This window comes from Ahaetulla prasina, chromosome 6, assembly GCF_028640845.1.
Source record: "Ahaetulla prasina isolate Xishuangbanna chromosome 6, ASM2864084v1, whole genome shotgun sequence".
Classification (NCBI taxonomy): domain Eukaryota; kingdom Metazoa; phylum Chordata; class Lepidosauria; order Squamata; family Colubridae; genus Ahaetulla; species Ahaetulla prasina.
Window position 1 is genome coordinate 18,103,870 of NC_080544.1, and position 25,713 is coordinate 18,129,582.

At 43.6% G+C, this 25,713-nt stretch overlaps 1 long non-coding RNA gene across 1 annotated transcript; it reads left to right on the forward strand.

Moving 5' to 3' along the window:
* Nucleotides 1-1,806: 1,806 nt before the first annotated feature.
* LOC131201192 (uncharacterized) lies at nucleotides 1,807-24,716 on the forward strand. Its single transcript, XR_009155795.1, has 3 exons — nucleotides 1,807-1,882; nucleotides 2,220-2,333; nucleotides 24,277-24,716. It is a non-coding gene; the product is annotated as an uncharacterized LOC131201192 (long non-coding RNA).
* Nucleotides 24,717-25,713: the final 997 nt, after the last annotated feature.

The following is a 25,713-nucleotide window of genomic DNA, read 5'->3' on the forward strand; positions in this document are numbered from 1 at the left end:
ACTTAATGTTAACCGCTTCAATCTTGATTGCAGAAAATATGACTTTTGTAACAAAGTTGTTAATGCTTGGAACACACTACCTGACTCTGTGGTCTCTTCTCAAACTCCCAAAAGCTTTAATCAAAAACTGTCTACCATTGACCTCACCCCATTCCTAAGAGGACTATAACAGGCGTGCATAAGAGCACAAAAGTGCCTACCGTTCCTGTCCTATTGTTTCCTTTCTTTATATATACGCTTATATGTTGTATGGTTGTTTCATGCTTATGCTTATATATTCTGTTGTGACAAAATAAAATTTTAAAAAGTCAGTAAGAGTTTCCTAATGATCCTTAAACTCTGTCTGAGACATATCTCTAATTAAAGGAGTCAATTTGGCCATCTCAGCAAGTTCCATGTTTTTATCATCATCATCCATTCCTCCACCAGGAGTAAATTTGAATCTTTCCACCTTTGTGCATGTAATACAGTATTCTTGCTGGAGTTGTCATAATATAAAAACAAAGTTACATGGTTTGTTTTCCAGCTGCCCATCCACGAATCCCCAAAGGGAAATCTTTGATTTCAGTTGTATGTATATATCTTTAAAAACTATATGTAATCGAGTCCAAAAATTTCTGGCTTTTTTTTTTTATACACATCCCTCAATGTTCCTTCTTGTTGATTTCATTTCCATTAAACATTTTGAATAACCTTTATACATTCTTATTGATGACATGTAACAATAATACATCATTTTATTTTTTAAAAAAATCTACCTCTAGAAAGTATTTTAAAAGGGGGCAGGAAAAAGAGATTTTCAGCATTTGCTACGTCAGCAGCAGAGCATAAATGATCAGTATACAGAACATGGCAGGGGAAGGATACTGCAAAATCTCCATTCCCACCCCACTCCAGGAGAAGGATTGCAAATTCCCCATTCCCTCCCCACTCCTGGGGGAAGGGTATTGCAAAGTCTCCATTCCCACCCCACTCTGGGGCCAGCCAGAGGTGGTATTTGCCAGTTCTCCGAACTACTCAAAATTCCCACAATCAGTTCTCCAGAACCTGTCAGAACCTGCTGGATTTCACCCCGATACAAACTGAATTCAGTAGATTTAACCTTTTCTCATATGATGTGGATACTACAATAGGGATCAGCTCATTCTGTACAAATGCCTATTGTGAGAGTAACATAACATAACATAATAACAGAGTTGGAAGGGACCTTGGAGGTCTTCTAGTCCAACCCCCTGCCCAGGCAGGAAACCCTACACCATTTCAGACAAATGGTTATCCAACATTTTCTTAAAAATTTCCAGTGTTGGAGCATTCACAACTTCTGCAGGCAAGTTGTTCCACTTATTAATTGTACTAACTGTCAGGAAATTTCTCCTTAGTTCTAAGTTGCTTCTCTCCTTGATTAGTTTCCACCCATTGCTTCTTGTTCTACCCTCAGGTGCTCTGGAGAATAGTTTGACTCCCTCTTCTTTGTGACAACCCCTGAGATATTGGAATACTGCTATCATGTCTCCCCTAGTCCTTCTTTTCATTAAACTAGACATGCCGAGTTCCTGCAACCGTTCTTCATATGAGTCATATGTTTCATATGACTCATATCTTCATGAGTCATTTATAGGGAGATATTTCCTCCAGAATACTATTCAGATTATCATGATAGGTGAATTGAGGAGTTTATGCATACTTTCACAACCAACTCATTCATATAAAATTTGCCCAGTCTGCAAAATGAGGGGAACACCCATTCTGAAATAAATTGGAGGGCTGGGAGTCAATTTTTTAAAAGTAGCTACCTCCTTCTGGAACTTATTGCTCCCAAGATTAAATGTGTCCTATCTTACAATGGTGTGAAAGATGACATGAAGACTCTTCTTTTGAGAGAGTAGGTGGCATTTGATGGCAGATCTAGATAAAGAGTTTTTAAATTGTTTTGTTTCTTATTAAGAGCCGAGGTGGTGCAGTGGTTAGAGTGTAGCATTGCAGGCTACTTCAGCTGACTGCTAGCTGCAGTTTGGCAGTTCAAATCTCACCAGGCTCAAGGTTGACTCAGCCTTCCATCCTTCCGAGGTGGGTAAAATGAGGACCCAGATTCTTGGGGGCAAGATGCTGACTCTGTAAACCCCTTAGAGAGGGCTGGAAAGGACTATGAAGTGGTATATAATTTTAAGTGCTATTGCAATTATTTATGTTTCTTGATTATATGTATTTTTACCTCATAGGTTGTAAACTGCCTTTATTCAGGCAGCATATAAACTTGGGCAAATTAATATATAAATGAAAAATAAAGAAAAGAAAGACTTGGCAATCCTTGTGAAAAACTAAGCAGTTATTGTGTAAGTACATAATTCTGTTTTCATTTTGTCATTATGGGGGACTAAGTATGAAATGAGAAAAAAATGAATTTCAACAACTATAGAATCAGGCTGCAGCATAACAAAATTGACAAAAGAGAAAGGGTCAGAATAGAAATAGAATAGAAATAGAATAACAGAGTTGGAAGGAGCCTTGGAGGTCTTCTAGTCCAACCCCCTGCTTAGGCAGGAAACCTACACTACTTCAGACAAATGGTTATCCAACATCTTCTTAAAAACTTCCAGTGTTGGAGCATTCACAGCTTCCGGAGGAAAGCTATTCCACTTTCTGAATGCATTTGTATGTATGAATACTTTCTGAATGCACTTATATGTATGGAAGACAGGCTATATCGGTTTATACAATTGTGTAATACAATTGTTATCCTATAGGTTTTGCTGTGACCCAGGCCCAAGTAGGTAGTAGGAAACTCAGTCAGTGTAAAAACAAACGAACTTTATTTGAACAGCTGAGAATCAATTCATTCTCAGCGTAGTCCAACTAAATTAAAGCAATTCCTCCCAACACAATTCCTCAGTCCTATCACCAACCTTGGTCCAATTAGGCAAACTGCCAAAGGCCCTTCCTGGCAAAAGTTCAGAAGACACCGATCCAAAGAAATGCAACAAGACAAAGCTATCAACGTTGTTTTACGGCAAAGAGTCCAAATGTTGCTGGTCCTTTAAGCCTTATGGGAGGGGCCAATCATCTCATGGCCCTACTCCCGAGTCGTCTTCTTTGCTTGAGCTGCTCTTGCCTTCTGGCAGCTCTTCTCATGCGTGCATTAGGAACAGGCTCCTCCTGTTCCTCTGCCTCACTACTGTCAGCCTCTGGAGGCTCTGGAGTCCGCACCTCACTCCACGATGGCCCTGGCCCTACCTCAGCCTCCGATGCAGATCCCTCATCTGGGCCTTCCCCAGCCTCTAGGACTGGCCCATGTTCTTCCTCAGCCTCATTGCTGTCTGACTCGGTTGCCAACTTCAAAGACTGCTGGCGGACCACAACAGGTTTTTACAATTGTATGGTTTAGTTGTTCCTGATCAACTTGTTCTTTGACTAAAGAAAAACAGATCATAATATAGGTAATTCTCATTTAATGACCATGTGTTCAGCAACCATTCAAAGTTATGGTGACATTGAACAACTGGTACTTGTGACCAGTTCTTGTAGAATAGAATAGAATAGAATTTTGTTGGCCAAGTGTGATTGGACACACAAGGAATTTGTCTTGGTGCATATGCTCTCAGTGTACATAAAAGAAAAGAAAAGATACGTTCATCAAGGTACAACATTTACAACACTATTGATGGTCAATATGTCAATATAAATCATAAGGATTGCCAGCAACAAGTTATAGTCATACAGTCATAAGTGGAAAGAGATGGGTGATGGGAACTATGAAACGATTAATAGTAGTGCAGATTCAGTAAATAGTCTGACAGTGTTGAGGGAATTATTTGTTTAGCAGAGTGATGGCCTTCGGGAAAAAACTGTTCTTGTGTCTAGTTGTTCTGGTGTGCAGTGCTCTATAGCGTCGTTTTTAGGGTAGGAGTTGAATCAGTTTATGTCCTGGATGTGAGGGATCTGCAAATATTTTCACGGCCCTCTTCTTGATTCGTGCAGTATACAGGTCCTCAATGGAAGGCAGGTTGGTAGCAATTATTTTTTCTGCAATTCTAATTATTGCACTGTTCCCACAGTAATATGATTGTGATTTGGGTGCTTAGCAACCAGCTCTCAATTACAATGGTCAACAATGTCCTGCAGTCACATGATCACCATTTATGACCTTTGCTACTGGCTTCTGACAAGCAAAATCAATGGGGAATGTCAGAATATTCATGAACTGGAACGGAGACATGGTAACAACATCAGCCAATGAATAGGCATAGCAACTGGGTCAGCCAATGGGGACTGTTTGGAAACTCAAACAGTATTTGCTGGAGGCAACAGGGAGCCTGGGCGTGGCTTAGCAAACAAGTCTGGTGTAGTCTGTCTGCTGAATTGAAACTGAAACTCATCTCTGCCAATCTCTCCTCTGCCTGTGTTTGCTTGTACTCTCTACCACTTTGGAAGAATCTGCTGTTGGTATTGCATGTGTTATTATGTATATAAAGGGAAGTTAATGAATCTTGCTGAATCAGTTATCTGTGTGTGCTTTCTGGATGTTATTTCTGCAACAAACTCTGACAGGGAAGCCATTGGGAGGTTGCAAGTGGCAATCACATGACGGTATGCCTAACAACTGCACTGGATTTGCTTAACAATGACAATTGGGACTGCTGGAACTACCATTGAAAATCAGCATGCGACCATTGCTGGAAAGACTGAAGGAAGTAGAAGAGAAAGACAAAGTGAATAGAAAAATTAAGGAGGTCACTTGAAAGTTCTTGGACAAAGTATGAAATGTTGGTAGAAGAGGTTGAGATAACATTATCCATGAGATCACTAGGGATGGGGTCTAAGCTGATGTCAGGGTTCCAAGTAACACCCCCAACGAAAGAAAACTCCAAGGCTTGAAATACGTCAAAGCTACATTTTATTAGAGATGTCATATTGGCACATCTGGGAAAACCCAAATCTGAAAGTTTCCAGGTTTTCCCCACCCAAATGAAAGTCCAAGTTCCTATCCAACACCCACAAGTCCATCACATGGTCCAATCAAAGCACCATCCCAACTGGAGATGCCTCCCAGGCTCAGCCTCCCAGGTGCAGGGCAAGACAGCCTTGACTTTCTAAGAAAGGAATGTTATTATGACTATATATCACCTGTGCTCCACACAATCCCCCCTTCCAACTTCCCACAGCAGTAAATGTGGCAGGCCTGAAGGCCTAACATCAAAGATGGCTTCCTAACCCTGACACCTGACTTGATAGCATCTAGCCAACTAAACCTTTGTTTGGAGACATTAGTAAATGAAGAGTCCACACGGTTAACAGGGCTTTAAATCTCCTAAGCTTTGTTGCCAGGATAGTTAATTTTTTGACTTCAACCTCATGCTTTTTTACTGTCTGCTCAAAAAAAGATCTCATTGAATTAATTTTAATTTATGGAGTTATGTATGAATGTGGTTCGAAACTAAGGTTACCACGTATAATCAAGCCTTGGGATTTTAGTCTGACATTTGGTATATGATAAAAGGAAATAAGATGGAAAATTACTGATTAATCCATATCCTACAAGTGCAACACGATTTCATATTTACTTGGACTCTTCCGGGAAAGGAGTTGTTGCCAGAACATTGTGCTTCTTTCTGTGTAGCAATTTAATCTGAACTTTGTGGGAAAAGCTCAATCAGTTTCCTGAGGAAAACCATGAGTATAAAATTCATTGAACTGAAGCAAGTTCATTCTAAAAAGGTTGTAATTACAGTTGGAACCAGGTCTCTTTCTGAAGTGAATGCAAACCTTAAACTTACATTCTTTCTTGTTCCTCTTCAAAGGGGTTTGGAGGAAAATGAAGGTTTTTAACGGCATCGGGTAATGTTATGGCCTCAAGAACAAGACTGTGGAGTTTAAAATATCAAAATCTTTGAAGCCTTTTTTTGTTTTTGAAGTTGTTTTCTTTATTCTTCTGCTAGTTAGCTCGAACGTGCTATATTAAGCCACAATGTTAGGTTAGTGTGTGCAGGTCTTGAAGTAACAACACAACAGCTTTGGGGTGTGAAAATTTTTGCAAATCTTTGCACATTTACATTCACATTCATTTACATCTATTTGTTGTTTGGTTACACAACGTTTATATTGTCTCAATCACTTTATTCTGTTGGTTTTTTTTTTTTAGTTTTGTTTGTTCAATCAGCCTAAAAATAAATAAATAAAAGAACACTCTTTATGAAAACACTATACTTTCATACAATGTAGAGCTAAAAATGTCTGCCTGGCCCCCATCAGTTGCAATCATATACTTGTTTAATAATTAATAATTAATTATTGAGTCTGTCATCTGCACTTCTATAACTGTCTGTTTTGGTTCTGCAACCCAACAAGACAGACACAGACTTCAGAGGATAATTAGAACTGCAGAAAAAACAATAGCTACCAACCTGCCTTCCGTTGAGGACCTGTATCCTGCACGAGTCAAAAAGAGGGCTGTGAAAATATTTACAGACCCCTCAAATCCCGGACATAAATCGTTTCAACTCCTACTCTCAAAACGAGGCTATAGAGCACAACACACCAGAACAACTAGAAAACAAGAACAGTTTTTCCCCCGAAGGCCATCACTCTGCTAAGCAAATAATTCCCTCAACACTGTCAAAGTATTTACTAAATCTGCACTACTATTAATCTTCTCATCGTTCCCATCACCCATCTCCTTGCACTTATGACTGTATGACTGTAACTTTGTTGCTTGTATCCTTACGATTTATATTGATATTGATTGTTTCCTGATTGCTTATTTGTACCCTGTGACTATCATTAAGTGCTGTACCTCAGAATTCTCACAACAGATATATGGAAAGTTAAGATGACAACGGGTCTTGAATGTGCACTGTTTCCTCTGATTGGCTTGAGCAAGGACACTCCCTATAAAACAGTGGTGAAAACTGAACTGGTTTACTACTGGTTCGCTGGCCGCTCATGCGTGCCATGCGCCAAATGCACACTGTTCACGTACATGTGCAGTGCGCACCAAACACAAGCTGCACACGCACACATGTGGTGCGTGCCAAAAAGAGGCTTGGGATGGCAAGTGGAACAGCGCACGTCAGAACCTTTTCTTAAACTTTTTAAAAGCATTTTTTTACTAACAGCTCGGATGAATAGGGAGTAAAAAATGCTTTAAAAAGTAAACAAAAGATTCTGCCGATCACACGGCACAGTTGTGAATTTAATTAAAGCGTTTTTTACTACCTATTAGCTCGAACCAGTAGTAAAAAAATGCTAAAAAAGTTTTTTAAAAAAGTTCTGATGATCGTGTGTTACTTAGCAGATTGGTGGATTATTTTTTTTACATTTTTTACTACCGGTTTGGCGAACCAGTAGCCTTTTTTACTACCTGTTCAGGCGAACTGGCCCAAACCAGTAGCATTTCACCCCTGCTATAAAACTCAGAATAGTCACAATCTGTATCCCATTTAGATTACTGTCCTAGAAATCTGCTGGGATTGTGCCTATTGTGCTGCCACCCAATGAATCACAGAACAAGGGTAGATATAAGAAGAACTTTATTCTGTGCAGAATAGAGTCACTTGGGGATTGTCCCCAAAGCAGGCAACTTCAAACAAAAGATTCCTGTAGTTTTTATACGCCCCATCCCCAATACCAAACGAACATCTTGTAATGTGGAGGTCTTAGAGGTTAGCAAAACAAACAGGTCCACCCTAAAAAGCATTCCTTAGACCTGATATATCACATAGGCAGCAAAGCTACATCAATCCAGTCTATAAATCAGTCCAGTCTTACATATATCAGTCAGCTCTATTGTCTTTCAATCCATTGTACTAGCTTTTAAGTATCCCTCAAGATGCCAGAGCAACACTTTAGCAGGGTAGATGATTTGCAACATGTACAACCTTTTCTCAGTGAGGTGGGAATGGTCATGTAAATAGAATAAAATAGAATAGAATTTTTTATTGGCCAAGTGTGATTGGACACACAAGGAATTTAGAATAGAATAGAATAGAATATGTTAAGTTCGGGAAGTAACGAGGCTGGAGACCAGGGTAGTGACAACAGCTCTTTAATATAGGGTGAACCCAGCAACAGGCTGGGCGAAAACCCTCTCCTTTTATATAGTTCTGTTGGAGGTTTTGACCAATCAGCAACGTGCTGATTTCCCGCTCAAATATTTAAAGGTACAGCATTAATACATAACACTCCTCCCCTCCCAGAAAACACTTTACCTCTATTTACATAAATATTTACATGTTATTTTTCGACGTAGTCACGCAAATAACCCATGCCTCCTAGTTCCTTTCTGACCTGCGCGGTTCAGTTCTGGTGGTGTTTTGAGCTGGTCGGAGGGGCTGTTTTCTCCTCCCAGCTCTTTCTCTGGGCCAACGGGCTCGGATTATTGGCCGACTTTTTCTTGGCCATCCGGCCTTGGATTACTTTTTGAATTTCCTGCTGTTTCCTCGGGAACCTGATGGCGTCGCTGGAACTCTGGGACCTCAGCTAAGTCTTGCGCCTCCCGGTCATTGTTGGCTGTGGAATTCAAATTGGTATTGATCATGATATGTTTCATTTGGTTCAGTTTGGTCAGTTATTCGTTTCCTTAACTGATCTATGTGGCGCCCACACTCTGTTGTCGGGTAGTTCTACCACGTATGATTTTGGTCCAGTTACTTTAATTATTTGTCCTGTGAGCCAACTAGGGCCATCCCCATAGTTTCGGGCCCACACCTGGTCGCCTATGCTCATTTCCCTGGTCTTTTCTAGTTTCCTTGTAACCCTCTGGTGTGTAATGGGGATTCAAACGTCCAGTGGGCACCGGAGTTTCCGTCCCATTAGCAATTCGGCTGGGCTTTTCCGGTGGCCGTGCTTGGGGTTCTGTGCTGGATTGCTAGGAAAGTCTATTTTTGTTTGCCAGTCACCTGGCTTGAGCCTGACACGCCTCCTTAGCGCCCGGACGGAACGCCTGCAAGGCCATTCGACGCAGGGTGGAAAGGCGCAGAGAGGGCATGTCGGATGCCTTCCTCTGCCAGGTATTCTTCAAACTGGGCTGCCGTGAATTGAGGCTCATTGTCGGACACCAGAGTGTCCGCAACCCGTGAGTTGCGAATAGGTGGCGAGGTTGCGATTACTGCTTCGGCCGTAGTGGATTTCATGAGTATGATCTCCAACCATTTGAAAATGCATCCACAACCACTAGGAATGTTTGGCCGTGAAAGGGCCAGCAAAATCAATGTGGATTCTTGACCAGGGCCCTTGGGGCTTTTCCCATTCTCTGACTGGGGCCGTTGGGGTAGAGGTCTGACTCTTGGCAAGCCTGGCATTTCCCTACCCTCTCAGCAATCTCTGGCCCATGAGTGGCCACCACATAGCTTCTAGCTAACCCTTCATCCTTACGATCCCTGGGTGACCTCGTGGAGGAGGTCCAATACCTTTCCCTTAACTTTTCAGGAATTATTACACGATCACCCCATAACAGGCACCCCTTGAGCCGAGAGCTCATCTCGTTTTTAACAAATTTTGAACCTTCGCCGGCGCAGGGCCACCCTCTGTACCCAACCGAGTACAGTCCTTAACACAATGTCCCGGTATGATGCCCGAGCCACTTCCTTAGATGTGACTGGGCCAGAGTCCAAAGAGTCAATCAGGATGGGTGTCCCCGGAGTGGGGTCTTCGGTCGCCCCTGGTAGTGGGCATCGCTTAACGCGCCTGCATGCCCCACTTCTTTCCTGGTCGATGCTGCAGCTTGTACGAATAAGCGCTAAGAATATAGTCCATCGGGTCAAGCGGGCGTAGTGCCACAGGCGTTGGGCGGTCGCCAGCCAGTATCCTAGTAGCGGTCTGTGGTCAGTCACGATTTCAAAATTCCCCAAAGACATACTCGTGGAATTTTTGACCCCTGACACAATGGCTAGTGCTTCTTTGTCTAATTGGCTGTAGTTCCTCTCTGGGAGGACATCGTTCTAGAGTAGAACGCTATAGGGGCTTCTGTGCCGCTTTGAAGTCTATGGCTGAGTACAGCCCCACCCCATAAGGGAGGCATCGCAAACCAGCACTAGGGGTAATGAGTCGTGATATTGGATGAGCAGGCTATCACTTGAGAGCAGGTTCTTTACTGCTTCAAAAGCCCTATTTTCTGACTTTCCCAAGACCAAACAGTATTTTTCCTAAGAGCCTATGCAGCGGTTCCAAGAACGGTTGCTTTGTTCTTTAAAAGACCGTAAAAAACCAATTAGGAATGCCTGCAGCTCTGCTTTGTTTTTGGGCGCTGGAGCCTTCTAATTGCCTTAACCTTGCTCTCAGTAGGGTGAATTCTTTCTTGTCTATCCGTAGCCCAAGAAATCGACGGATTCGAATTTCTATCTGGCATTTGTCTTGACTTTTAACCCGCTGTCCGGAAAATGCTCAAGACCTTTCTTAACCGCCTCCCCAATTCCTCCATGTTTTCCCTGAAATTAGGACATCATCAAGTAGGAACTACCCTGGGAGCCCTGCAGTAGTCGCTCCATCAGGTTTTGGAACAGCCCTGGTGCCACACTGACCCCAAATTGCAATCGGTGCACTTGAAGGCCCCCGCTACAATCGCTTGGGCTTCGGCCAGCGGCGCTCACAGTTGTTGTAGGCTTGGGCCAAGTCTAACTTTGCAAAGACTTGCCTTGCCCCAAAGAGTGCAATAAGTGTTGCACCACGGAACCGCGCTTTTCTGTAAGGCTTTGTTGCCGCCTTGTAGTCAGCGCAAATTCTAATTGACCCGTCCGGTTTTATGGGGTGACGATGCCTCCCACTTTGCGTGATCGACTGGCACCAAAATCCCTGATTTATGAGCTTATCCAGCTCCTTATCAATTTTGGTTTTAGGGCAAAAGGGACCTCCTCGCCTTAAGCCTAATGGGGGCTACCTGGGGCCGTTGGGGTAGAGGTCTGGACTCTTGGCAAGCCTGGCATTTCCCTACCCTCTCAGCAATCTCTGCGTCCATGAGTGGCCACCATACATAGCTTCTGGCTAACCCTTCATCCTTACGATCCCTGGGTGACCCTCGTGGAGGAGGTCCAATACCTTTCCCTTAACTTTTCAGGAATTATTACACGATCACCCCATAACAGGCACCCCTTGAGCTGAGAGCTCATCTCGTTTTTAACAAATTCTTTGAACCTTTGCCCGGCGCGGCCACCTCTCTGTACCCAACCGGTACAGTCCTTAACACAATGTCGGTATGATGCCGAGCCACTTCCTTAGATGTGACTGGGCCAGAGTCAAGAGTCAATAAGTAGGATGGGTGTCCCGGAGTGGGGTCTTGATCGCCCCTGGTAGTGGGCATCGGCTCAATGCGTCTGCATGCCCCACTTCTTTCCTGGTCGATGCTGCAGCTTGTGCGAATAAGCGGCTAAGAATATAGTCCATCGGGTCAATCGTGGCGAAAGTGCCACAGGCGTTGGCGGTCGCCAGCCAGTATTCCAGTAGCGGTCTGTGGTCAGTCACGATTTCAAAATTCGCCCAAAGACATACTCATGGAATTTTTGACCCCTGACACAATGGCTAGTGCTTCTTTGTCTAATTGGCTGTAGTTCCTCTCTGGGAGGACATCGTTCTAGAGTAGAAGCTATAGGGGCTTCTGTGCCGTTTGGAAGTCTATGGCTGAGTACAGCCCCACCCCATAAGGAGGCGCCATAAACCAGCACTAGGGGTAATGAGTCGTGATATTGGATGAGCAGGCTATCACTTGAGAGCAGGTTCTTTACTGCTTCAAAAGCCCTATTTTCTGACTTTCCCAAGACCAAACAGTATTTTTCCTAAGAGCCTATGCAGCGGTTCCATAGCAGTTGCTTTGTTCTTTAAAAGACGCGTAAAATTAACCAATCCAGGAATGCCTGCAGCTCTGCTTTGTTTTTGGGCGCTGGAGCCTTCTAATTGCCTTAACCTTGCTCTCAGTAGGGTGAATTCCTTTCTTGTCTATCCGGTAGCCCAAGAAATCGATTCGACCCCTATCTGGCATTTGTTTGTCTTGACTTTTAATCCGGCTGTCGGAAAATGCTCAAGACCTTTCTTAACCGCTCCCCAATTCCTCCATGTTTTCCCTGAAATTAGGACATCGCCAGTAGGAACTACCCTGGGAGCCCTGCAGTAGTCGTTCCATCAGGTTTTGGAACAGCCCTGGTGCCACACTGACCCCAAATTGCAATCGGTGCATGAATGCCCCTGTGCGTCTGTCGTTTGGGCTTGGCTGTGCGGGCGTCTACTGGCAGTTGTTGGTAGGCTTGGGCCAAGTCTAACTTTGCAAAGACTTGCCCTTGCCCCAAGAGTGCAATAAGTGTTGCACCAGGGAACGGGTGCGCTTTTCTGTAAGGCTTTGTTAGCGTCGCCTTGTAGTCAGCGCAAATTCTAATTGACCCGTCCGGTTTTATGGGGTGACGATTGGCGTCTCCCACTGCGTGATCGACTGGCACCAAGATCCCTTGATTTATGAGCTTATCCAGCTCCTTATCAATTTTGGTTTTAGGGCAAAGGACTCTCCTCGCCTTAAGCCTAATGGGGGCTACCTGGGGTCTAAGTTGAAGGAAATAGGGGTCCCTTGTACTTGCCCAGGCAGTCCTTGACGCTCTTCTTAAAGCGGCCATGTAGTCACCGATGGATTCGCCTCCATCTGTCTACGTTCTCAATTCAAACCGCTGCACGATTTGGACGGCGCCGGCGCGAAATGGTTCTTCAGCAAAGTCTGCAGAGTCGGCCACGATACCGATTGTATCGGCGTTGGCTCTGCCAGGGCTTCCGCAATCGATGACCTCCGCCCACAATGGCTTAAGGCCCGCTTGCGGTTATCCGGGATCCCCTGTAGTTCGTTGGCTTTTAGAAAGCTTTCAAACGGGTCATATATGCTCCCCATTTCTCCTTGACCGGGTTGTACGGTGCGGGTGGCGTGTTTGCCATTTCCGCGTTTCTGCCCTGAATTTGCTGGGTTCGGAACTATCGTGCTTCAGCTCGGTTCTGGTTCTCCTTAGCCTCGAGATCCCACCTTCGTCGCCAATGTTAAGTTCGGGAAGTAACGAGGCTGGAGACCAGGGTAGTGACAACAGCTCTTTAATATAGGGTGAACCCAGCAACAGGCTGGGCGAAAACCCTCTCCTTTTATATAGTTCTGTTGGAGGTTTTGACCAATCAGCAACGTGCTGATTTCCCGCTCAAATATTTAAAGGTACAGCATTAATACATAACAGAATAGAATAGAATTTTATTGGCCAAGTGTGATTGGACACACAAGGAATTTGTCTTGGTGCATATGCTCTCAGTGTACATAAAAGAAAAGATATGTTCATCAAGGTACAACATTTACAACACAAATGATGGTCAATATATCAGTATAAATCATAAGGATTACCAGCAACAAAGTTATAGTCATACAGTCATAAGTGGAAGGAGATGGGTGATGGGAACGATGAGAAGATTAATAGTAGTGCAGATTTAGTAAATAGTTTGACAGTGTTGAGGGAATTATTTGTTTAGCAGAGTGATGGCCTTCAGGAAAAAACTGCTCTTGTATCTAGTTGTTCTGGTGTGCAGTGCTCTGTAGCATCGTTTTGAGGGTAGGAGTTGAAACAGTTTATGTCCAGGATGTGAGGGATCTGTAAATATTAAAATAAGTAATAATAATAGTAATAATAATAGTAGTAGTAGTAGTAGTAGTAGTAGTAGTAGTAGTAGTAGTAGTAGTATTAGAATAGTTGAAAAGCAGAAAGCAGTGGTGGGATTCAGCCAGTTCGGGATGGTTCGAGCAAACTGGTAGTTAAATTTCTGGCTGGCCCCTCCCTTCCCCACCCCTTCCAGGAGCCCCCTCCATTTTGGCTCCCAGGTAAGTGCAGGGAGACCTACTAGGCCCAAAACAGGGCATGGGGGTGCGGCACAGCCTTCTCGTGGGCCGTTTTCACTTCCAGGAGGCTGCAGAGAGGCCTACTAGGCCCAAAACAGGGCATAGGTGGCACATTCACCCCATGGCCCGTTTTTGCTCCCAGGAGGGTGCAGGAGGCTGAGTGTTGCCTGTCACACCCCCTGGCCATGGCCACCATGGCCACGCCCACCCAACCGGTAATTAGGGCAGAGAACCAGTTGTTAAATTATTTGAATCCCACCACTGTTGAGAACTATAAAACGGATTAACTCTGATTCATCAATAAGAAAAGAATTATTATCAGGCAACCATGCTCAGCAACCATTTTTCTATGGCAGCAATTTCAATGCATATTAGTTTTGTTTTTTTTCTTTACAATCCTGGCCTCAGCAGGAATGTGACAATCTAAACATTATTAACAACCATTAATTTGCTTACTGGTGTGAAAATAATAAATATAAAGCAAAATTAATGAATAACCCTGTGTGCGCCACAACTGCACAACAGTAATAACTTAACAGTGGAAGCTATTGAAATTTTACAGTTGTTGTTTGTCTAGATTTCATCATATTGGACAGTTGAGGTTTTTTTTATAAAGTAACATTTAAATAGCTTTGTGGACATAAACTGAAGATAGACATTAAAGAAGAGGTGTCTAACCTTAGCAACTTTAAGATTGCTGGTTCAAGTCTTAAAGTGGTAAAGGCTGGACATCCTTGCATTAAAGCAAATTATATAGTTTCAGCTCTCTATGATAGGCTATAGCAGGGGTGTCAAATTCAAGGCCCGCGGCTGGATCCAGCCTGTAGGATGCTTAGATCTGGACCATGGGACCACCCTGCTGTGTCTCTGCCAGCGAAAACGGAGCTCCGGAGAGCCGCATGCCGACCTTCCGAGCTCCGTTTTTGGCTGCGACGGCCTCGTTCAGAACTCTGCCAGCAAAAACAGAGCTCAGGAGCACTGCACGCTGCCTTCCCAAGCTCTTTTTTCACCAGCAGAGCGCTGGAGGAGGCGGTCAAAGCCAAAAACAGAGCTTGGGAGGGGTGCCCCAACATGAGTGATGTTGAGGAAACCATGTCCACTCTGGCTTCCCGAGGTCAAACTCAACCCTGATGTGGCCCTCAAAGTAATCAGGTTTGACACCCCTGGGCTATAGGAAAAGCCAATATTGTGGACCAATTAAAAAAAATAATAATCAAACCAGATATATATTGTAACACTGAAAACACATACCGAGTTTTGCCTTCTTAAAACTGATGCTTCCAAAATCCCAACCAGAGCTTCAGAAATGTCAATATATAATGACTAGATCCTATTTCCATTGTTAACAATTGTGCTACAGCATTAAAACATAACCTACCTGATGGTGGAGACTGCATGCTGAGTACCCTTTGAGGAATTCTGGGGGACTGGCAACATTCCAGAAGACTGGAGGAGAGGAACTGTAATCCTCATCCTCAAAAAGAGAAAGGAGGACGACACCGTGGTTTCACATCTACAGTGGGCAAGGTCTTCAAACAGATTATCAAAAAGCATGTTTGCAAGCACTTGGCTAGGCAAGTTACAATTAACAAGAGCCAGCACAGATTTGTCACCAACAACTCATGCCAGACCCTTCTCTAACTAGCTTATTAGATCAGGACAATGCCCAGGGAATATAGTGTATTTGGACATCATCAAAATCTTTGATGAAACGTCTCATGGAATAGTAAAATAGGGACTAGATGAAAGTACTATCAGATGGACTCATAAATGGCTAAATAACAGTGGTGAAATCCAAATTGTTTTACTACTGGTTCTGTGGGCATGGCTTGGTGGGCGTGGCTTGGTGGGCGTGGCTTGGTGGGCGTGGCAGGGGAAGGATACTGTGAAATCTCTATTCCCACCCCATTCCACGGGAAGGATACTGCAAAATCCCCCTCCCTCCCCACACCTAGGGGAAGGATATTGCAAAATCTCCATTCCCATCCTACTCTGGGGCCAGCCAGAGGTGGTATTTGCCGGTTCTCTCAACTGCTCAAAATTTCCACTACTGGTTCTCCAGAACCTGTCAGAACCTTCTGGATTTCACCCCCCCAACCCTAACCCTAACCCTAACCCTAACCCTAACCCTAACCCTAACCCTAACCCTAACCCTAACCCTAACCCTAACCCTTCACTCTCAGTTGGTTTTCCCTTCCACATCAGCTGTCTAGGGGAGCCAGGATGATTCATTGAAGGGGAAATCTTTACTCCATCTTGGCTCTGGCCAAACAAAAGTGAAGCAAACAAAGGTTGGGATTTTTTTTGCTAAAACAAGCTGAAGAAACTTCTAGAAGACAACTAGTCAGCATTGAAGAAAACTAAAACCTTTACTGAAAGTTCCAAAAGAAAAAACTTTCCAAACCCACAACACACCATTAAAGGGAAAAAACCCAACAACCTCCAAGTTTATTTTAAGCATAATCAAATAACTTTCAACCTTGCTTGAGGTAACCCACCTCACAGAATTTTTGTGAAGAAAATAGGAGTATTAGGTATATTCATTGCCTTGAATTTGCCAAAATACATAAAAAGGGTATAAAAATATAATTACCACCACCACAATAATATTAATAACGTGTTTGTGATTAGGCTTCAGCAGGAGGTTGGTGAGGGCAACTAGAGCTAGTTGAAATGTGGTTTGACATTTAGAAGGTCTATTTAGTGGGGTTAACATAGCAAGCCAGTTTTATTTTAAACTTTGTTAATTTGATGCTTTTCTTTGGGTGTCTTTTCTATGGGATGTTACTGAATAGGCTGATGTGTGCTTGACCTGCAAAACTAAAGTCCTTCAGTGACTCGTTCGAGCAGACCATGCAAACTTCATCTGGAGAAATCTTCATTGTTAATTTCAAATTGCCCCTCACATATTTTTTCTTGAAGAGCACCCATGCTGAAAAACAAGGGAAGTTTTCCTCTGATCAGACATCGCCAATGTTTTGTAAGCAGGGGTGGGCTTCAAAAATTTTAGCAAGGGGTTCTCTGCCAAGTTGCTGGGTGGGCGTGGCCATGGTGGGTGTGGCCTAGTCAGCCTCCTGCACCACAGTGGGGTGTGTGGCCTAGTCAGCCTCCTGCACCACAGTGGGGGGGAGGGTATTTTCCCTCCCTGGGCTCTGGAGGCTTTCCTTGAGCCTCTGGGAGGGTGAAAACGGCCTCCCCAGTCTCCGGAGCCCCTCTGGACTTCCTGAACTTCCGGTAGACCCATTTTTTGCCCTCCCCAAGCCTTCGTATGTGCCCTACACTTACCTGCATCCAAAATGGGCCATGTGGGGACTCCTGAGAGGGGAGGTATTATATTCTGTGGGTTCCATAATAATTGAGGCTCCACAGATGTTCACACATAATGTTTATTTTAACTCACAGAGACCAGCAACAACCAGCCGACCAGGCCTGCTTTGACAGCCCTCTTTATATTCAGCTCCAAAAGCGGGAGCCAATCAGAACAGAACAAGAAACCATCTCCACCACTAGGGGCCGCCACTGCCGGTGCAGGACATAACACTTCTTTCCCCCTAGCTTGCGCAATCGTAATCCTGGAGATACACTGGGCGCCGCTTGATTCGGCTGGACCTTCGTGGCTCCGTTGTAGCCATGGTCACTGGCTGGCCCAACTCCTCAGCCTCTTCTGTGGGGGACGTCTCCGGCCCAGGGACCCCTAGCCCGTCCACCGGCAGAGCAGACAAGGCTTCCTCTCGGTTATCAGGTACAGGGGCTGGGCATCTTATTCCCTTGTAGCTTAGCTCCTCTGCCCGGGATGATTGGGTTGGGCTACCTCCTGGCTGTTCCTGAGTGCCCCACTCTGGCAGCTGCCAGTCCCCAACCTGACGCCGGGCCCTGAGCTGGTCACAATGTCTGCGCCACACTCTACCCTCATCCAACTCGACCCTGTATGAGCACGGGCCGGTGATTCCCACGATCTTTCCTGGGAACCATAGGGGGTGACCGCTGTATAAGCGGGCATACACAGCCTTCCCCGAATCAAAAATCCTGTTTGCCCCCATGGAGTCCAATGGCTGACTAGGTGAGTATTGGGGGTGCAATCTATCAAGTGTGGTCCTCAAACGCCTGCCCATGAGTAACTCTGCTGGGCTCTTATTCGTAAGTGGGCACGGTGTGGAATGCTGCCCCAGGAGGTACTCATCCAACCTCTCCTGCCAGCCCCCTGGGCCTGACCTGGCCAATGCCTCTTTCACTGACCGGACTGCTCGTTCTGCCCGGCCATTACTGGCCGGATGGAATGGGGAAATGAGAGCATGGCGTATTCCTAGGCCCGCTAAGAATGACTCAAACTGGGCGGACGTTAGCTGTGGCCCGTTGTCCGAGACCACAAGGTCGGGTAACCCATGGGTTACAAACAACCGTCGCAAAGTTCTAATGACGGCTTCTGAAGTGGTGGAATGCATTAGTGCGATTTCCACCCACTTCGAGAAAGCATCGACGACCACTAAGAATACAGGACATAACAGGAGGGGTGGGGTAGGCGGGGCCAGACAGGAGTGGGATTTGAGGGTTCTCTGAACTGCACAGAATCTTAGCTAGAGGATCTCCCAAACCTCTGCGAACCCCCAGCAGCCCACCCCTGTTTGTAAGACTTGAACTTGCTGCATCATGGGCTGGTCCAAAGGCAAAAAGTAGGTCCAAAAGGCTAAGCAGAACAACCAGGAAGCGTCTCTGAGTGTCTCTGAGGGCTTTGTGGCCCACAGATTATCTCTTTCCATGAAAACCAAGTTTCCCCAGGAAAGGCAGAGATTTAAAGCTCTGGGGGAGGGAGCTGTTGTAATTGTACAGGTTCAAAAGAAGGCAGTTGGGCAATGACATTCCATTGTTTTCCTGACTGTCAAGGGAACAGGGTTTTGAGCCTGTCTATAAAGCTGGTAGCTGGTGCCATCCGGATGCTCATTCTTTTTCTGGAGTCACCTATTGGCAGACCCTCCTCTGGGCCTCCCACCACAGCCTTCTCCTGACAACTCCACGGTCCAGCTCCTTACCACAGTACTAGGAAGCCTACTGAAAGTGAGCTGAGTTCCTGGATTATCAACCTTGATATTTTTGTATTGCTTGGTGAGCACATTTGCTCATTGTGCTAAGAGAGGTCTGCGTTTTCCTGTTCCCCATGTCTCAAAGGTAGTGGACCTATTTGGCAGTGAGGCCATTGGTCTATTGTGTTCTAGCACAGGGGTCTCCAACCTTGGCAACTTGAAGACTTGTGGACTTCAACTCCCAGAATTGCTCAGCCAGCTTTGCTGAGCAATTCTTTGCTGACGAATTCTGGGAGTTGAAGTCCACAAGTCTTAATGTTGCCAAGGTTGGAGACTCCTGTTCTAGAGGTTTCATCTGATCCTCTATGCTTTTCAATAGCTACATGAAATTGTTGGGAAAGGTCATCCAGAAAGTGAGGTTCTATCTCTATTTATGACTGTCAGATATGCCACTCTAGGACTCCTTCCAATCTAACTCTAGAAGCAGTTGATCCCCCAGTCTGATACTTAAGTTTGGAGTTCAATCTTTTCAGGGTGAGGCGCTACTTCCCCTTGCAGAATAAATTCACACCTGTCTCTGAATCATAACTATGGCAGATTTCTTAGTAGTCACTGTGGCATGCAGGGGTGGTATTCAGCTGGTTCGTACAGGTTTGAGCGAATCAGTAGCAGTGAATACGGATGGGCCCACCCCCGCCCACCTGCCTGGATGTAATGTGGTCCTATTTAGTCATGTTTTCAAGGCCAGGTGCATGCGCAGAAGGCACACGCACGAGCAAAGCACATGCGTGAAAGGCCAGGTGCATGCGCGGATTGTGTGCACGCATAGTGAGCATGCGTACATGTGGCAAACGGGTTGTAAGAATATTGGAATCTCACTGCTGGTGGCATGGAATACATTTACACGACTATAGTTAGTGAACATTGCTAAGTGATTAGAACTGGAAGGAGCTATCCATGAACTCTAAATTGCATTGCCTTGATGAGTGTTCAGAAGCTTCCGTTAGTGGAAAATGGGATAGCTAAACTGCTCATTGGTACATGAAACCAGGATATTACATCTGTATTGGAAGACCTGGACTGTTTGAGAATGCTTTCTGGGTACAATTTGAGACCTTGGCTCTGAACTTTATAGATGACCTATTTCTCTGTGAATTTGCCTGGATATTAAGTTCAGTAGAAGAAGCCCTTTTGAAGATGTTCTTCATTTCCAAGATTCATTTTCTGGGCACATATGGAAAGGCCTTCATTAGATAGTGTGGAGATTTGGAACATGTATCTTGGAGTTGTTCCTACTGTTGTCATTGTTATTACATGCTGTATGTATTTAATACTTTCCCCCTTCTGCCACATTAATAATGTTACAGTTTTCTGGAACAGTTTGTAGGAATTCAGGGGGCTGCACAATGGCTGGGGAGTAGCGTGCAGGCAGCATTTCAAATAAACATTAATAAACATGCCCTTGAGATTAGATTTCTCCCAACACTAATCAGGCCTTTTCAGCCAATATTTAAAATTCTGTTACAGCATTAAAAATACTACCAAATATATGCCTGCAGGAAGTGAAGCAAAACTGTGAGCATATTTATCCACCATTTGTTGAGATTTAATTCCTGAATATGCCAATGCTGTTTAGTGATAAGAAGCTACATTAGACTGCGCACCTTTTGAATATAAGCAGAACAGGGTGAGGCGCTACTTCCCCTTGCAGAATAAATTCACACCTGTCTCTGAATCATAACTATGGCAGATTTCTTAGTAGTCACTGTGGCATGCAGGGGTGGTATTCAGCTGGTTCGTACAGGTTTGAGCGAATCAGTAGCAGTGAATACGGATGGGCCCACCCCCGCCCACCTGCCTGGATGTAATGTGGTCCTATTTAGTCATGTTTTCAAGGCCAGGTGCATGCGCGGAAGGCACACGCACGAGCAAAGCACATGCGTGAAAGGCCAGGTGCATGCGCGGATTGTGTGCACGCATAGTGAGCATGCGTACATGTGGCAAACGGGTTGTAAGAATATTGGAATCTCACTGCTGGTGGCATGGAATACATTTACACGACTATAGTTAGTGAACATTGCTAAGTGATTAGAACTGGAAGGAGCTATCCATGAACTCTAAATTGCATTGCCTTGATGAGTGTTCAGAAGCTTCCGTTAGTGGAAAATGGGATAGCTAAACTGCTCATTGGTACATGAAACCAGGATATTACATCTGTATTGGAAGACCTGGACTGTTTGAGAATGCTTTCTGGGTACAATTTGAGACCTTGGCTCTGAACTTTATAGATGACCTATTTCTCTGTGAATTTGCCTGGATATTAAGTTCAGTAGAAGAAGCCCTTTTGAAGATGTTCTTCATTTCCAAGATTCATTTTCTGGGCACATATGGAAAGGCCTTCATTAGATAGTGTGGAGATTTGGAACATGTATCTTGGAGTTGTTCCTACTGTTGTCATTGTTATTACATGCTGTATGTATTTAATACTTTCCCCCTTCTGCCACATTAATAATGTTACAGTTTTCTGGAACAGTTTGTAGGAATTCAGGGGGCTGCACAATGGCTGGGGAGTAGCGTGCAGGCAGCATTTCAAATAAACATTAATAAACATGCCCTTGAGATTAGATTTCTCCCAACACTAATCAGGCCTTTTCAGCCAGTATTTAAAATTCTGTTACAGCATTAAAAATACTACCAAATATATGCCTGCAGGAAGTGAAGCAAAACTGTGAGCATATTTATCCACCATTTGTTGAGATTTAATTCCTGAATATGCCAATGCTGTTTAGTGATAAGAAGCTACATTAGACTGCGCACCTTTTGAATATAAGCAGAACAGGGGTGAAACGCTACTGGTTCGCTCCGGTTCTGGAGAACTGGTAGTAAAAAAAAAGCTACCAGTTCAGGCGAACCAGTAGTTTAAAAAAGCTACTGGTTCCTCCGAACCGTTATTTCCGACGTTCAGCTGTGCAGTGGTGTTTAGTTTTGCTAGAAAGCAGGAAATCCTGCTTTCTAGCAAAGCTAAACTGCGCTGCAGAGCTGACCCTCCCCCCTGCTGTTCTACTTACCTTCCCAAGCCTTTTTTTGGTGTGTAGTGCACATACACATGCCGTGCGTATTTGGTGCACAGTGTGCATGTGCAGCCAGCAAACCGGTAGCAAACCGGTTCGGATTTCACCACTGAAGTAGAATGTATTTTGAAGAGTACATATCTTGTTCTCTTCTATGGTGCAGGTTGGGAGAGTTTAACCCAGTTATTTTTTTAAAATTTAGTAACCAAGATGTGTGGATCGCTGGGTGGAGAATTTTAGGAGTTGAGGTCCATGTCTTAAAGTTCCCTTGTGTTTGAATAGCACTGAGTTAATCCGTTTCTCTGCAATTCAACTATGGCAACCAGTTGGGCTTATGGAATGGTTAGCTATTTAATTGTGCTATTTTGTCATTTTGAGAAAAGCTTTTATGAACTTTCATGTCTCAGGTGGCAAACTAAACTCATTGGTTAAAGCAGATTGGAGAGAACGTCATTTGTCGCTTTAGTCTTCAGCTGTTCATGATTTATAGTCACAATTGCCTGGTAGCAGATGTCTGTCCTTTTAAACACAATTATGCAACTATCAGTTGCAATCTTTCCCAAGCAGCCTTCAGATTTTAAGGCCTCCTGCCAAGATCAGTCCTTTTCTCCAGCTTTCACTTTTTAAAAACCTGCTCTGCTTGATTTTACCTTCTTCTTCATCTGATTGAATCCTGACACTATAATTATTTTCTACTGATTGCAGCCTTTGACCAATAACATGGCAACATCTTAGTATTACCGTCTACTGGGACTAGCTTGAGATCAGTTTAATTTCTGTTGGTGGGCCCTCTCAGAAAGTTAATCAGATGAGTCCATTCTAATGTCCCTGCTATAGATACCAATGACATTAGTTTTTAGGATTGCTGACTGCCAGAACATGAAGGTGTTAGCGTTTTAGAAGGAAGATAATGTCAGCTTTGGAAGCCATATTAGGCCGGAAGCTTCCGTGCTGCCACTTTCTCATGTGTGGAAAAGTAGGAGGGGGGATTTAGTAGAGGGGTTGTCTTTAGACATAACAGCATTCTTCCTATTGGTCAAGGTCAGGCTGATCCTGCATCTGGAGAAGGAGTGGTCGGAGTGCTGTCTCGAGATGGGATGGTTGGTGATTGCAGTATGTGATTGACTGAGGAGTGAGGGGATGGTTTGGGGTTTTTTGATTTACTGAGGGAAAACCTGGACCGCTCAGATTCGGGTTTTCCCAGATGTGCCAGTTTACCTATTCTAGTAAATAGAACTTTGAAAAATGCTTGCTTCTGAGTTTTTACTTGGAGTTGGGGTTTTTTCTGAAATGCTGACAGATAAAATCAAGGCATTGTTGATGCTTAACAACCACATAAATACGTTTTCTTCATTATGATCTATCTTGGTCTTCCACATCTTCCAATGCTGTACTTATTGCCACTGCAATGAAATCCATGGTTTTCACTGTAATGAAATGGTTTTCCCAGTTGCAATATTTGGTTGTGAAAGTTGGATCATAAGGAAGGCTGAGCATCAAAGAATTGAGGCCTTTGAACTATGGTGCTGGAGAAGACTACTGTGAGTCCCTTGGACTGCAAGGTGATCAAACCGGTCAGTTCTAGAGATCAACCCTGACTGCTCTTTAGAAGGCCAGATCTTGAAGATGAAACTCAAATACTGTGGCCACTTAATGAGAAGGAAGGACTCACTGGAGAAGAGCCTAATGCAGGGAACAATTGAGGGCAAAAGAAGAAGGGGACGGCAGAGAACGAGGTGGCTGGATGGAGTCACTGAAGCAGTCGGCGTGAGCTTAAATTGTCTCCGGGGGATGTTAGAAGACAGGAAGGCCTGGAGGAAAGTTGTCCATGGGGTCGCAATGGGTCGGACACAACTTCACAACTAAAAACAACAACAAATGAAATCCACCCACTTTGCTTCTGGTCATCCTCCTTTTTTCCTTTCTTCTACTTCTCCCAGCATTGCAGCCTTCTCTAGGGAGTTAGGTCTTGACATAATCTAAAGTAAGATTTGAGATTTGAATGCGATTGCTGGATTCATTTGATGATCCATTGTTCTTTTTTTTTTTGGCTGGATGTTACTATTACTAAATTCTATACTAATCAACATTGGCAATGGTGAGGTATTCTGGGAATCTTAGTTAATTAAGAGCTGGAGCTGTTTGATTACATCGTAGTAAATAAAAATGACATGATCATTGGCGACCTGACCACCTATTGTGTGCTGTAGCATCAGGAACTTAGCTGTTGGCCACATATATGCCAGAGGCTAGCCTCTGTAGCAACTATACCAGTCTTTTTAAAGCAATTAAGTATCTATAATTTTGTAAGTTTTGCAGCCATTTGATTTAATTGTTATGTTTATTCCCTTACTAGAGAGATTACCAGGGAAGACAGATGACTTTTATGTAGACTTTCTCCTCCAAGACTCAAATCCGGCTACCACATGTGCAGTGGCAAAATTTTGTGTCGCTGCAATGTCCACAAGAAAAAAATTGGTTACCGAATTATAGATGTCAACTGATGCCAACTTTTGGGAGATATATATAACAGTTATGGGAAAATACATTTACTCACATACTTGACGGTTCTCCACGCATGTAAATTAGGAAGCGACCCTATTGGTTGAGAACCTGTATTTTAATTATAGGAACGGTATTATACACGATTGATGTCAGTAGTATTTCAGTTTTAATTTACATAACAGATAACTGGATTTTATCATAGATTTCATCTGTTATGTATTATTTTATTCTTGAATTTTTAATTGTATATTTATTGAGTGTTTTTTTTATTTGTTCTGGCCTATGGCTGTAATAAACTGAAATTGAATTAATTGTTATGTTTTTGTCTTAACCTGGGGTATTATCTAAAATGTCTATTTTATGATAATTCTAAATACGCCTATACACATTAAATACTAGTCAATGACATCTATGGAGATTCTCCGTCACCCAGGTCAGGGTTTTCCCAAAGGTGCTTTTTCAAGAGGCAACTGGATGTCCACTTGTCTCTTGAAAAAGCACCTTTGAAACTACTAGTCTACGACTTTTTCACATACACTATCTCCGCACTTTCTGAAATGCTGACAGATAAAATCAAGGCATTGTTGATGCTTAACAACCACATAAATACGTTTTCTTCATTATGATCTATCTTGGTCTTCCACATCTTCCAATGCTGTACTTATTGCCACTGCAATGAAATCCATGGTTTTCACTGTAATGAAATGGTTTTCCCAGATGTGCCAGTTTACCTATTCTAGTAAATAGAACTTTGAAAATGCTTGCTTCTGAGTTTTTACTTGGAGTTGGGTTTTTCTGAAATGCTGACAGATAAAATCAAGGCATTGTTGATGCTTAACAACCACATAAATACGTTTTCTTCATTATGATCTATTTTATTCTTGAATTTTTAATTGTATATTTATTGAGTGTTTTTTTATTTGTTCTGGCCTATGGCTGTAATAAACTGAAATTGAATTAATTGTTATGTTTTTGTCTTAACCTGGGGTATTATCTAAAATGTCTATTTTATGATAATTCTAAATACGCCTATACACATTAAATACTAGACAATGACATCTATGGAGATTCTCCGTCACCCAGGTCAGGGTTGTCCCAAAGGTGCTTTTTCAAGAGGCAACTGGATGTCCACTTGTCTCTTGAAAAAGCACCTTTGAAACTACTAGTCTACGACTTTTTCACATACATTATCTCCGCACTTTCTGAAATGTGGCCAAACTATTTATTTGAGCAGGCATTAAAGAGAGGTTTTTTCCTGCTCCTCTGTGTGTTTCTATGTTATGTTTCT